Source organism: Echinops telfairi, unplaced genomic scaffold, assembly GCF_000313985.2.
Source record: "Echinops telfairi isolate 266 unplaced genomic scaffold, ASM31398v2 ScPeMD7_60;HRSCAF=208, whole genome shotgun sequence".
Classification (NCBI taxonomy): Eukaryota; Metazoa; Chordata; class Mammalia; order Afrosoricida; family Tenrecidae; genus Echinops; species Echinops telfairi.
Window position 1 is genome coordinate 16,938,758 of NW_022103958.1, and position 6,235 is coordinate 16,944,992.

A 6,235-nucleotide genomic window follows, 5' to 3' on the forward strand; every position below is an offset into this window, starting at 1 on the left:
TAAAAATTATTAGCATAATTTGCTAGCTTAAGATATTGTTCAATAATTTCCACATTCTATTTGATTACCTTTCTTTGGAGTAGGCACAAAATTGAATCTCATACAATTGGTAGTGCAGGTATGAAAAATTTCTTCACACACATAAGGGAACATTTCAAGCATTGCATGGGTTTACTGACGTATCTCAACCAGCATTCTGTCAAGCCCTGGGGCATCATTTTCTGCCAATGTCCTCAGCACAGCTTGCATTTCTTCCTTCATTATCAGAGGGAAATGATCATATATTACTTTACCTATTTCTTGTTGGCATAGTGACTCTGAATAGTCCTTCCACCTTGTTTTGGTGATTTCTTTGGTTTTTTTTAACAGTGTTGATGACACATAATTCACATATCACACAATTCAATAATTCAGTCACGTCAAGACAAGTTGTACAATCATCACCACAATCAGTTTTAGAACTTTTTCTTCATTTTGTACTGATTTTTATTAGCTCCTCATATCCCCCCCAATCTTCCCTGACATTTATCCAAGAAACCATTAATCTAGTTACTGTCTCTATAGCTTTACCTACCCTAGATTTCAAATTCAGAAATGCATTTTTTAAAAACTAACAACAATAACAACTTAAAACAGGTAAAAACTTCAATTGAGAAAAAAGTATGAAATATTGAAAACTAGAACAAATTTAAATGGATCACAAGGGAGGTCAATTGATAGGGTGCCAAATTTTAACCTAACTGCATCTTCAACAGTCCACTTTCCTGCATAGTAACAAGGCTATGCACAACCCTGATCCATGGTCTGAGGGCACTCCCCAGGGGCTTAATCCACGTGTATTTCTCCTTCGATTAACAAAACTGAAACAGCTTTAAAATGGATCAAAAGGGAGATAAAGTGATAAGATATCACATTTTAGCCTAACTACATCTACCATAATCTACTTTACAATGCTCTTCATCTGATAGCAGTGCTGTATTCATATCCCTCAACCAGGACCAAAGGGGATTCACTAGAGGCTTAACCCACGGGTAGACCGGACAAATGGACTTGGGGTTTCCACTATCATGCATAGCCTTCTGCAAACCAGGACCTCACAATTTAAGCGTTGATATTATTCTCTTCTTTAGATTTGAGTTGTATTATTTACAATTCTTGGATTACACAGGCTGGTGTGTTTCTTCCATATGGGCTTGATGTCTCACTTAGATGGCTGCTTGTTTGTCAACAAACCTTTAAGATCCCAGATGCTATTCTTTCTGATAGCCGGAACCATCTAGTCTCTTCACCAAACTTTGCTATAGCAGCCATATCATCAGTGATCTCTTCATGAAGGTGAGCATCAAGCAGGGCCGTGTCAGAAGAACTGACTGTTGTTAGGTTAGGGCTAGAATTAATTGTAAGTCTAAAATCCATTTATGAATCTATGTAGGATTTATATATGTCTCTGGTTCACCTGAGAGGCATCACTGTCATTTTTTGTTAGAGAACATTATCACTCATTCCTCGGGGGCACCACTTCCACTGCCATCAAGTCAATGCTGACTCAGAATGACCTTGTAGGGCAGGTGCCCCTGTGCTCCTGCTGCCCCTGTGAGTCTCAGCCTATAATCTCCACAGGAGTAGAAAGCCTCATTCTTCCCCTGGGGAGCTGCTGATAGTGTCATTAGTTGGGGAGACTTCATTTTATGTACTTGGGCCATGTCATGAGGAAGCAGTCGCTGGAGAAGGATGTCACGTTAGGCAAAGTAGAGGGTTGGCAGAGAAAAAACAACATTCCACAAGATAAACTGACACAGTGGCTGTAAAACTGTCTCAAAGACAGGAGAGACTGTGCGGCGGGCACAGGACAGGACAGGGTTTGGTGTAGGGTAGCCAGGAGTCAGAACTAACACCAATGATCTCTGTAGGAACAGAGATCAAAGGCTTTCTCTCGTGAACCACTAGGTGCTTTTGAACTGCCAATCTTTTGGTTAGCAGCCGAGTCTCAGCCTGAACCAGGACTCCTCAGAGTTGTTCAACAAGTTTTCTTTCCAAAATCTTTGAGAAGTCTTGCAAGCTAGATTTTTCTCTTGAAAAGTCACAGGTTAAAGAGCTTGAGAAGTTCTTCAGTAAATACACTTGACCAGCCGTGGTGGTGCTGTGGGTTAGCTAACTTTACTCAAGAGGAAGATGAATGTCTGGTCTCCTATGAGTTGGGATTGACTCACTGGCAATGGGTTTGTTTGTTTTAGCTTTAATCGACCTTAACTTCTCTGATCATAGAACCCCGTTCTCTTCTGATACTTATTAAGCTGTATTTTTTGAAATCATACTGTTCAAATCACACTGCACAATACCTTTTAATTAATTCTCCATAGATTAATTCAATTCACTGACAACTAGCAACCCTATAGGAGAGTGTAGAACTGCTTCTGTGAGTTTCCAAGATCGTAACTCTTCATGGGAGTAGAAAGCCTCATCCTTTCCCCATGGAGCAACTGGTGGATTTGAATTGTTGACCTTGTGATTAGCAGCCCAACGTGTAACCATTATGTCACCAAGGCTCCCCAGCACAGCTTAGGATCCAACAATCTTAGAAATTGCACAGGAAGACAATTGGTCATTAGGGAATGAATGACTGAATAAGGCTCCAATTGAATATACATCCAACTTATACCCAAACGTGTATATACAGATGATTCCAATCTCACAATGATTCTAATATTATTCTAGAAAGCTCTTGGAACTCTCTTAGGACAGATTTACAGACACTAAATTTTGGAGGTGGAAAATTATCTTAAAGAGTCTTTTTTAAGCCATTGGTTATATGAACAATGTTACCAAGAAGTGTGGTTTGTTAAAAGTCGTTATATTTAGCACATTTAACCAATACAGATTGCAAATGGTGTTTTTAAAAAAATGAATTAGAAATGAGCCAAGGACATCCCTACCCTATCATCTCCCTTTAACCCAATTGTATTGCAATATCCTTTCTTGAGTGGGAGGGAGGGGTGTGGTTACAGTCAGCTTGCTGGGAACTGCACATAACCTGCAGCCTCTCTTATGGGTGCCAAGGGGCACACCCTTAAGAGTATGTCATGCATGTAAATCTTATCTGTCATGTCTGTTATCTGATGGAAAGAGGTTAAGAAATGCTGAACCAACACTAATTTCACATTTTACAGAGAACATGGAAGCGTCAAGATGCAAAGCAACATGCTTAGATCACTCAGCCAGAAGAAAACGGACTAGAGCCAAAGCCCTGATGTTCTTTCTGCCTCCCCGCTCTACAATTCTTGATGATCAGGGTCCATTGCCTCTGGAAGAATGGTTACTCCTCCCTGTGCCTGCTGGTCTAAGGGTATAAGGAGCCTAAAGTAAAGAGATCCGGTGGTAGCTACAAATGTAAGTTTAACAGAGCTCTCATTGTGTCCCCTGATGAAAGTGATCCTTTTCAGAGCTCAGGATCTCTAAAACCACAATGTCGAAAGTAAAGGAACAGAAAACACAAACCCTCCAATTCGGTCGTGGGAAATGAATGTGAATGGGGCCGCTCCTTGGCTCTTAGCTCTATGTATGCTACAACAGGGAATATATTCGCTCATAATGGCTGTTGCCTTAAGCATCCTACAAGATCATTCCGCATACTCTCAGAGTATCAACCACAACTGATGTCTTCTTAAATTGGCACGTGGTGACCATATGTATTAAATTGCCAGTCATTATTGTAGTTAATATGTCAATACATCTCATGGAGGGTCATCCTCATTTTTGCAGACCTTCTACCTAAGCCTGGAGTCCTTTTCTAGTGACTGGTCCTTCCTCACGCATGGCGTGTCCGAAGTAAACAAGGTGAAGTCTTGCCATCCTCCATTTGAAGGAATGATATGCCTCCCAAATGAATTTGTCCATCCTTCTGCCAGTCCATGGCATATTCAATGCTCCTCATCAACCCTGCAATTCCATGTGCCAATCCGTCTTCAATCTCCTTTTCCCCCAGTTCCGGTTTCACATGTACTTCAGTGGCTGTGTCAGATGCACCGTAGTCATGAGCTCTTCGACTTTTGGAAGCTCTCACGAGGGTTTTTGCTGATTTTACAGCACAATATATCTTTTCGTTTCTGGACCGTTGCTTCCATAACATTAACTGTGGATCCAGTATAATGAATATTTAACTTCAATCTATTTGCCAGGTATCATGATGTTATTTATCACACCAGTGGTGAGAATGTTGTCTTAAGACTGCAGAGCACTGATCTCTCCCAAGACCCAGTTTTTAGAAACAAAATGAGACTATAAGGATGACAATCACCCCAAGGCCCTTGATATCTGCAAGAGTGAAACTCATCTTTGTTATTCCCCAGTAGGATGGAGGGTGTAGGGATTTACTATTTGGGGCAAAAGTTGCAGTTCTGGGGCTTTCCATATAGAATTTCCTATTGTAATTACTCTTCTTTTAAAAGCCAACTGATAAGTATATTCAACCCATGAAACTATCTGGGAGCTAAGGAAATAATGAGTAGGTGCATCCATAGACCTGGTCCACCAACTGAGAGATATATTTGGGTCAAAACTCCATTTGTTACTTGACCCACAGTTAGTAGGGGTCATGATGGTTATTTGAATTTTCATGTATTAGAACCATCTCTAACTTTGTATTCAACTGCCTTTGAAAAAACAGGGTATTGCCTTATTCTAGTGTCTGATTTCCTGAGTAAATGGTCATAAGCTCTTTGAGGAAAGACTAGATGAATCACTTGTTAGGGTGCTTCGGAGTCCCTCCACAGGGGACCCAATTCCTCTTTTAGTCAATGGGCTCAGGTTCTAAGAACTGACTCGTTTGGAAGCATGAAGGGGATCTCAATTTTCTCTATGGATGGCTGTGCTCAGCCTCTGCTGATCTGTTATTGATTTAGTTTGATTTTGTGGCTTTTTAAAATCATTTTATTGGGGGGCTCAAGCAACTCTTTTTACAATTCATACATACATCACTTGTGTAAAGCACAATTGTACATTCATTACCCTCATCATTCTCAAAACATTTGCTCTCCACTTAAGCCCCTGGCATCAGCTCCTCATTTTTGTGTCTTAAGCAATATTCTTTTGGCTTGCCCCTGGGAATAACATGATCTATTAGGATCTTCATAAAGATCTGCATTTCAGATCTGCTGGGGTGCCATTCCAATGTTGCTGCGTGTTATGGTAATTGTATTCATCTTGCTTCTGATAGCTGAAGGCTACAACCTGACTTCTGCTGTTATGTGAATACCATTATTCATCAAATACTATCGATACTAGGGAGCCCCTTTCTTCGTTCTCTACTGTCGTCCAGCCTCAGAAAACAGCCTCGAAAACAGCCTCAGAAAATAGCCTTTTCTTTTTAAAAAATCATTTTATTAGGGGCTCATACAACTCTTATCACAATCCATACATAATACATCCACTCTCCACTGAAGCCCCTGGCATCAGCTCCTCATTTTTTCCCCTCCCTCCCTGCTCCCCCTCCCTCATGAACTCTTGATAATTTATACATTATTATTTTGTCATATTTGTCTGACGTCTCCCTTCACCCATTTTTCTGTTGTTTATCCCCCAGGGAGGAGGTTATATGTAGATCCTTATAATTGGTTCCCCCTTTCCAACCCACCTTCCCAGTATCGCCACTCACACCACTGGTCCTGAAGGGATCATCCGCCCTGGATTCCCTCTTTCCAGTTCCTATCTATACCCGTGTACATCCTCTTGTCTAGACAGATTTGCAAGGTAGAATTGGGATCATGATAGTGGGGTGGGGGGTGGGGGAGTAGGAAGCATTTAGGAACTAGAGGAAAGTTGTATGTTTCATTGTTGCACATCACACCCTGACTGGCTCATCTCCTCCCTGAGACCCTTCTGGAAGGGGATGTCCAGTTGGGTCTCCACTCCACACTCCCCCCTCATTCAAAATGATATGATTTTTTTGTTCTGATAATGCCTGCTACCTGATCACTTTGACAACCCATGATCGCACAGGCTGGTGTGCTTCTTGCATGTGGTCTTTGCTGCTTCTAAGCTAGATGGCCACTTCTTTACCTTCAAGCCTTTAAGACTGCAGACACTATATCTTTTGATAGCCGGGCACCATCAGCTTTCTTCACCACATTTGCTTATGTACCCTCTTTGTCTTCAGTGCTTGTGTCCAGAAGGTGAGCATCATAGAATGCCAATTTAATAGAACAAAGTATTCTTGCATTGAGGGAGTACTTGAGTGGAG